The sequence below is a fragment of the Schistocerca nitens genome, chromosome 6, assembly GCF_023898315.1.
Source record: "Schistocerca nitens isolate TAMUIC-IGC-003100 chromosome 6, iqSchNite1.1, whole genome shotgun sequence".
In the NCBI taxonomy this organism is placed as follows: domain Eukaryota; kingdom Metazoa; phylum Arthropoda; class Insecta; order Orthoptera; family Acrididae; genus Schistocerca; species Schistocerca nitens.
The window spans coordinates 488,930,082-488,939,509 of NC_064619.1; the positions used below are offsets into that span (position 1 = coordinate 488,930,082).

Here is a 9,428-nt window from a genome sequence, read left to right on the forward strand (position 1 = left end):
AAACTCGCACCACAGTCGTTTTGGGTAACTCTTACTCGCTCTACCTTTTCTGAAACTAGCTATAATGGGCATGCAATTCAGTTTGACACTGAGGCGTTATCTCTCTTTCATCGATAAGTTATGTATTCTAATTCTTTTCTTTTCGTTATTGCTTTATCGACTGTTCCTCCGCATTTCCTGATCTTCATTCAGGTCATTTTTCTCGACAACAGCAGTGATGATTTGGTAGATTGACGAAAATATTGTTGCTCATTCCGTAAAGCTATGTTAGTTTTGAGTGTTAGTCTAACCGCGGGCGTTATGAATGTATAGTAAAAATGTAGTGCTTGCCAAGGACTCTGACGTCCTCTAATTCAGGGAAGAGAATTGGGGTCTGACTTTGTAGGAAGACGGAGAATTGATTCATATCGATGGCTATGACTTACATTCCGCCGATGCGTTACAATAAAATATCGGAATGTGTAATTCAGGATGTCTATACAGCAATTTAAAGTCCCTTCCTCTTGAACATGAGTCCAGTGCTTCTACCATACTACCAGTTGGCTCTATTACTGAGAACTAAGTGCTGTGTGATGTTTAGGTTGGTTGGTGACGGATGCGGGGGAACGACTGGTGATCCGGTAAAGCACTGAAGAAAAACCACATTAATCAGCCACAGCCAGAGAATGAGTCATCTAAATTCTCTGACACTTTTCTCTCGACCAATTGCAGCCAAAATTACATCTGGACATTCTTTTCCCATGTTCGATTCCATAACGTAGCATTTACTGAATATGATTTTTATGTGGGGACCACTGTCTGATTCCCTTTAGAAGATGTACATCTACAGATACACTTCGCAATACAACATACGACGCATGGTGCATTCTCTCACCCTTTCCTCTTCTAAATGAAGAGACGGAAAAACGACTACCTACACTACCCCACCCAAACCCTTATTGCTTTTATCTTTCCTTCTTTATATTTTTGGGAAAGTTAGTTGGCTGCCGTAGAATCGTTCTACACTCAGTGGAAAACGAATGTTCTCTAAATTTTATCAACAGTGTTTCGCGAAAAGAACATCGTTTTCCCTCCAGGAATTCCTGTTGGAGTTCACGGAGCATCTTCGGGAAACTCGCATGTTGATCAAATCTGCCAGTAACAAATCTGTCAGCACGTTTGTGAATTGCTTCGATGACTTCCTGCTGGAGATCCCAAACATTCAAGCAGTACTCAGAAATGGGTCGCACAAATGCACTAAGAGCTCTGTCCTTTATAGATGAGCTCTACTATCCTAAAATTATCCCAATACAATACAGTCGGCCATTCACGTTCCCTAATACCGTACTAACGTGCTCGTTCCATTTCAAATTGAGTTACATCGTTGTGCCCAGATATTTAATCGACATGACAGTGTCAAGCAGCACGGCACTGATAATCTATTAGAACATTACATGATTGTTTTCCTACATTTTTCTACGTTTACAGCATGTTGCCATTCATGACACCAATTATAAATTCTGTCTGTCATCCTGTACCCTTCAACACTCCCCAAACGACGGTGTTCTCCCTTATATCACAGCGTCATCAGAAAACAATTGCAGACTGCGGCTCACTCCGTCCGTTAGATCAGTTGTGTATACAGAGAAAAGAAGTAGTCCTATCACACTGCCCTCATGCACTTGTGAAGACACATTTATGTCTGATCAACAGTCGCTGTCGACAACAAAGTAGTGGCCGTGAGGCCGTTGGACACAAAACACTGGAACAGGGGCCGTCGAACGCCTCAGTCCCGCCTATGCAACTGTTTTGAAAGAGACAGTGGAAACTGTAAAAAGATCACCCAGGACGGTGGATCACTCGGCTCGTGGGTCGATGAAGAACGCAGCAAATTGCGCGTCGACATGTGAACTGCAGGACACATGAACATCGACGTTTCGAACGCACATTGCGGTCCATGGATTCCGTTCCCGGGCCACGTCTGGCTGAGGGTCGGCTACGTAAACTGAAGCGCGCGGCGTTTGTCCCGCTTCGGAGACGTGGGTGTGTCGTGCCGGCCTGTGGGGCCGGCCATGTCCCCTGAAACGAGCGATGCGCGCCCGTCGCCTGGCGGTTCGCATACCGTTTTCTTTTATTACCCCCCATGAACCATGGACCTTGCCGTTGGTGGGGAGGCTTGCGTGCCTCAGCGATACAGATGGCCGTACCGTAGGTGCAACCACAACGGAGGGGTATCTGTTGAGAGGCCAGACGAACATGTGGTTCGTGAAGAGGGGCAGCAGCCTTTTCAGTAGTTGCAGGGGCAACAGTCTGGATGATTGACTGATCTGGCCTTGTAACATTAACCAAAACGGCCTTGCTGTGCTGGTACTGCGAACGGCTGAAAGCAAGGGGAAACTACAGCCGTAATTTTTCCCGAGGACATGCAGCTCTACTGTATGATTAAATGATGATGGCGTCCTCTTGGGTAAAATATTCCGGAGGTAAAATAGTCCCCCATTCGGAACTCCGGGCGGGGACTACTCAAGAGGACGTCGTTATCAGGAGAAAGAAAACTGGCGTTCTACGGATCGGAGCGTGGAATGTCAGATCACTTAATCGGGCAGGTAGGTTAGAAAATTTAAAAAGGCAAATGGATAGGTTAAAGTTAGATATAGTGGGAATTAGTGAAGTTCGGTGGCAGGAGGAACAAGACTTTTGGTCAGGTGATTACAGGGTTATAAATACAAAATCAAATAGGGGTAATGCAGGAGTAGGTTTAATAATGAATAAAAAAATAGGAGTGCGGGTTATCTACTACAAACAGCATAGTGAACGCATTATTGTGGCCAAGATAGACACAAAGCCCATGCCTACTACAGTAGTACAAGTTTATATGCCAACTAGCTCTGCAGATGATGAAGAAATAGATGAAATGTATGACGAGATAAAAGAAATTATTCAGGTAGTGAAGGGAGACGAAAATTTAATAGTCATGGGTGACTGGAATTCGTCAGTAGGAAAAGGGAGAGAAGGAAACATAGTAGGTGAATATGGATTGGGGGGAAGGAATGAAAGAGGAAGCCGCCTTGTAGAAGTTTGCACAGAGCATAACTTAATCATAGCTAACACTTGGTTCAAGAATCATGAAAGGAGGCTGTATACATGGAAGAAGCCAGGAGATACTGACAGGTTTCAGATAGATTATATAATGGTAAGACAGAGATTTAGGAACCAGGTTTTAAATTGTAAGACATTTCCTGGGGCAGATGTGGATTCTGACCACAATCTATTGGTTATGAACTGCAGATTGAAACTGAAGAAACTGCAAAAAGGTGGGAATTTAAGGAGATGGGACCTGGATAAACTGAAAGAACCAGAGGTTGTAGAGAGTTTCAGGGAGAGTATAAGGGAACAATTGACAGGAATGGGGGAAAGAAATACAGTAGAAGAAGAATGGGTAGCTCTGAGGGATGAAATAGTGAAGGCAGCAGAGGATCAAGTAGGTAAAAAGACGAGGGCTAGTAGAAATCCTTGGGTAACAGAAGAAATATTGAATTTAATTGATGAAAGGAGAAAATATAAAAATGCAGTAAATGAAGCAGGCAAAAAGGAATACAAACGTCTCAAAAATGAGATCGACAGGAAGTGCAAAATGGCTAAGTAGGGATGGCTAGAGGACAAATGTAAGGATGTAGAGGCTTGTCTCACTAGGGGTAAGATAGATACTGCCTACAGGAAAATTAAAGAGACCTTTGGAGAGAAGAGAACCACTTGTATGAATATCAAGAGCTCAGATGGAAACCCAGTTCTAAGCAAAGAAGGGAAGGTAGAAAGGTGGAAGGAGTATATAGAGGGTTTATACAAGGGAGATGTACTTGAGGACAATATTATGGAAATGGAAGAGGATGTAGATGAAGACGAAATGGGAGATAAGATACTGCGTGAAGAGTTTGACAGAGCACTGAAAGACCTGAGTCGAAACAAGGCCCCGGGAGTAGACAACATTCCACTAGAACTACTGATGGACTCGGGAGAGCCAGTCATGACAAAACTCTACCATCTGGTGAGCACGATGTATGAGACAGGCGAAATACCCTCAGACTTCAAGAAGAATATAATAATTCCAATCCCAAAGAAAGCAGGTGTTGACAGATGTGAAAATTACCGAACTATCAGTTTAATAAGTCACAGCTGCAAAATACTAACTCGAATTACTTACAGGCGAATGAAAAAACTGGTAGAAGCCGACCTCGGCGAAGATCAGTTTGGATTCCGCAGAAATGTTGGAACACGTGAGGCGATACTGATCCTACGACTTATCTTAGAAAATAGATCAAGGAAAGGCAAACCTACATTTCCAATATTTGTAGACTTAGAGAAAGCTTTTGACAATGTTGACTGGAATACTCTCTTTCAAATTCTAAAGGTGGCAGGGGTAAAATACAGGGAGCGAAAGGCTATTTACAATTTGTACAGAAACCAGATGTCAGTTATAAGAGTCGAGGGGCATGAAAGGGAAGCAGCGGTTGGAAAGGGAGTGAGACAGGGTTGTAGCCTGTCCCCGTCGTTATTCAATCTGTATATTGAGCAAGCAGTAAAGGAAACAAAAGAAAAATGCTGAGTAGGTATTAAAGTCCATGGAGAAGAATTAAAAACGTTGCGGTTCGCCGATGACATTGTAATTCTGTCAGAGACAGCAAAGAACTTGGAAGAGCAGTTGAACGGAATGGACAGTGTCCTGAAAGGAGGATATAAGATGAACATCAACAAAAGCAAAACGAGGATAATGGAATGCAGTCAAATTAAGTCGGGTGATGCTGAGGGAATTAGATTAGGAAATGAGACACTTAAAGTAGTAAAGGAGTTTTGCTATTTAGGGAGTAAAATAACCGATGATGGTCGAAGTAGAGAGGATATAAAATGTAGACTGGCAATGGCAAGGAAAGCGTTTCTCAAGAAGAGAAATTTGTTAACATCGAGTATAGATTTAGGTGTCAGGAAGTCGTTTCTGAAAGTATTTGTATGGAGTGTAGCCATGTATGGAAGTGAGACATGGACGATAACTAGTTTGGACAAGAAGAGAATAGAAGCTTTCGAAATGTGGTGCTACAGAAGAATGCTGAAGATAAGGTGGGTAGATCACGTAACTAATGAGGAGGTATTGAATAGGATTGGGGAGAAGAGAAGTTTGTGGCACAACTTGACTAGAAGAAGGGATCGGTTGGTAGGACATGTTTTGAGGCATCAAGGGATCACAAATTTAGCATTGGAGGGCAGCGTGGAGGGTAAAAATCGTAGAGGGAGACCAAGAGATCAATACACTAAGCAGATTCAGAAGGATGTAGGTTGCAGTAGGTACTGGGAGATGAAGAAGCTTGCACAGGATAGAGTAGCATGGAGAGCTGCATCAAACCAGTCTCAGGACTGAAGACCACAACAACAACAAATATTAAGTCTTCAAGCTAAGATATCTGGATATCCGTTCCATATGTCTATATTCTCGGGTCTTCATTAACATTATGCAGTGGGATGGGTAGATCACATAACTAATTGAATAGAATTGGGGAGAAGAGGAATTTGTGGCACAACTTGACGAGAAGAAGGGACCGGTTGGTAGGACATGTTCTGAGGCATCAAGGGATCATAAATTTAGCATTGGAGGGCAGCGTGGAGGGCAAAAATCGTAGAGGGAGACCTAGAGATGAATACACTAAGCAGATTCAGAAGGATGTAGGTTGCAGTAGGTACTGGGAGATGAAGAAACTTGCACAGGATAGGGTAGCATGGAGAGCTGCATCAAACCAGTCTCAGGACTGAAGACCACAACAACAACAACAACACGTCAAACGGTTTCCAGAAATCTAGGAATATGGAATCTGCGTACAGCCGTTCATCCACGGTTCGCACAATGTCATGTGAGAAAAGGGCAAGCTGAATTCAACACGAGCATGTTTTTCCTCGGCATCAGCAATGTTGGTTTAGTCGTTCGTTGTCTCTTGCTATAACGGACCCATTATTTTAACACTGCGAATTACGCATGTGATGTGAAAGTTATAGTTCGTTGAGGCCTCTGACAGAGAGGAGGGGAGAAAATTAGGATTTGATGTTATACAAAAGGAGGAGAAGAGACTCATATGGATGACGAGGAAAAAATTGTTACAGTCCTCTGATGTGTCAACGTAAATCAGTGTCATACGTAAATCAGGATGTCTGGACATGGAATTAAATCTCTCTCCTCTTTAGTATGAGTCCAACGGGTACATCACTCCAACAATTTGCGCTGTGATTTATTTATGAATCCTATCTGACGTTTAGTTTGTTGATGACGGATGTGGGAAAACGGTTTCTGTTGTACGGCTCTGAGAAGCCACCACGCTAATAGCCGCAGCCAGAGAACGTGTCTGACGCCGTTATATCTCTACCCACTGTTTTCATATTACGTCTAAATTATTTTTTCCGTGTTCGCCTCCATAACGTAATGATTACTGAACCTGAGTTTTTACTTCGGGAGCACTGGTTTGATTCGTTGTAATACTACAAATATTTCCTAGTTAGGAGAACAACAAAGGAATGTGGATGACGGAGTACTTAGTTGAAGGAAATGTAACGGCTCGTCTTCTTTTACAAAAAAAGGATAATTAATTAGTTATGTGAGTCATGTAGTACTTGAGCTTCTCCCGGGTTATGAAATACCAACAGAAAAAACTTACGCGAATGCAACACATTAATGTCGAAATATTGGTGAGTTCATGGGGCGTTAACCTGCTTCATTCCCGTAAGTTACTTGAACACTGTAATACTTCCATGCATGTAGCTTAAGGCTATGTGTGGAATTTTCCAGTTTCGTTTCGAAAGCGCTGAAAATTATACACCACGCATCTTGTTTGTTCAGGAAGCCTTGATGTTACAACTTGACAGATATTATGGACGCACTTGCATTGCTGTTTCCGTGTGTTCGTGTTGATGGCTGCATTATGATACAGGGGCGTTATTTCAGTTGGCCCTCTTCCAACTCACACTTTCAAGGAAGCAATTTCAAGGAGGCATCCCAACAAGAAAGAGAGAAGAACGAAAATATAAAATGCCTAAGAACCGAGAGAAACAGGCAAACACAGAGAAAAGTTAGAAATCGATATTCAACATTACATCGCGCTATGTTGTACGTCTTACAGGGCTTCTTCCCGTCTTGTCACGTTTTAGTTCGTGTTAATAAATTATTCTGTCGTAGCTGTACGTGAAGAATTAAATGGAGCCCCATCGTCGTAAAAGAAACGATGGCAGTGACAGCTGAAAGTAATTAGTTTACTCGTGTAGAGCTTGAAGGGGCGGTCTGTAGTGATTACTTAGGAGAAGAAGAACTTCATAGCCGAGATCACTATAAAACCATTACTGTAAATAATCGTTTTCGGTAAAACTGAGAATCAAGTAGGCGAATCAAATGTCAACATACCTTCATAAAGGTTATTACAAACAACCTGTGCCTGCTACACATAAAATCTTTGCACTGAATTTCCGAGTACACAAAACACGAAATGAGGTATGCGTTGGGGTGTCAAAATTAAAATTACTATGTGCATCACAATTCGCAAAACGTCGTTCCCATGACATATCACGTCATGCCTACCAGACCGCCAAAAAGCCTAACTGTCAATAGCCAATGTATGAGACTAACTGTCCACAAGCCCCACAGGTGTAGCTGTGGTACGTAGATACTATGACTAAAAGTCAAATAGATAACATAAATAAAACCTTGATTCCAAATGCACATGTATAGAAATTCTGAAATGTTTTATAAAATATTTTCGATGATTTCTTCATGATAGAATACTGCTAAGAAAGGCTCTACACCATATTTACGAAACTTGCGTTATGTCATTACAAAACTATAAGTACGTTTTTTTGACATTATCGCTAAGTAATCAACAAAAATAATGATGATTTTTTTAAAGAAAACTGGTTAGAGGAATTGAATGGAAAAAAGTTTTACTATATTATTTAAATCAAATTTCAGCGGTATTCAACGCAGATCTGAAGCTAGAGCAACCAGTCTGAAAATTATACCATTATAGTCAACGCATCATATTTAGAGCACCAAAAAATTATGTTTAGGTGATGTGGTAACCTATATCAGGGCCATGAATACTACGTAGGATGTCAACGGAAAACAATCCGCATCTTAGATTGAGTACACGGACGTCTGTCAGCAATGAATACTGAAAATGAGAAACCAAAACACAATATTAGCTCACAAACCTATGGAATTTCATTCATTTCGTAATATTGGTGTAAGTTACGGACTGATATATAACCTAATGCCTAGGAATACATTAATGTAGCGAACTATCTGTAGGTTGATGTGTGAAGACAGATAGTTGGCTAAATTACTATGTTGCTCGAGCAGTCTGTAGCAGCGGACACATTTCACGCGATCTTTTTCCACTTTTCGACAGGAGTAGACTACGAAATTCCAGTTACCTGCCTTCCATTTCCATTTTAATTTGCGTATCTCAAGAGCTGTGAGCACTTGCTCATCTTCGCTACTGTGAAACACATCTCCTCTACTAAAGAAATGCTCATAGTCCTCAAGGCATACATTTTAGGACCAATGTTTACTAAATCTAACGAGCCTGTTCTCAGAACCTGTATAGGGAACTTAGTGATACCCTGTATACCGGGGCAAAATAAGGGAAACAACTTGAGTACTGTATTATAGGAATCAGTCGAAGATGAGATGGGAGATGTGATATGGAATAGACGATATTCCGTTAGAATTGTTGAGGTCCTTGGGAGAGACAGGCATGACAAAATTAATCAAGTTGGCGTGCAAGATATGCGTATTCTATAAGACAGTTGACATACCCTCAGACTTCAAGAAGAATGTAATAACTCTTATTTCAAAGAAGGCAAGTGCTCACAGGTAGCCTGCAGGAGTGGCCGAGAGGTTCTAGGCCCTCCAGTCTGGAGCCACGCGACCACTTCGGTCGCAGGTAAGAATCCTGCCTCGGGCATGGATGTGTGTGATGTTCTTAGGTTAGTTAGGTTTAAGTAGTTCTAAGTTCTAGGGGACTGATGACCTCAGAAGTTAAGTCCCATAGTGTTCAGAGCCATTAAAGCTCACAGGTATGAATACCGGCAGACCACCAGTTTAATAACTTATGGCACCAAAATACTGACACAAACTATTTACAGAAGAATGGAAGTCCGGTAGACACCGACCTCAGGGAAGATCAATTTGTGTTATGGAGAAATGTAGCACCATGCGAGGCAATAATCATCGTACGACGTGTGCTACACGATCGGTTGAAGAAAGACAAACCTACTTTTATAGCAATTTTTAGATTAAGAGAAAGCCCTGATAAAGTAGAGTGGACTACGTTTTTAGAAATTTGGAGATGGCAGGGAAAAAATACAGGGAACAAAAGGTTATTTACAATTTGTACATAAACCAGAATACAATTGTAATGGTC

The 9,428-nt window shown here is 41.7% G+C and overlaps 1 non-coding gene across 1 annotated transcript; it reads left to right on the forward strand.

Annotated features, from left to right (window-relative positions):
- The first annotated feature begins 1,819 nt into the window (after positions 1-1,819).
- Positions 1,820-1,974, forward strand: LOC126264094 (5.8S ribosomal RNA). Its single transcript, XR_007546923.1, has one exon. It is a non-coding gene; the product is annotated as a 5.8S ribosomal RNA (ribosomal RNA).
- Positions 1,975-9,428: the final 7,454 nt, after the last annotated feature.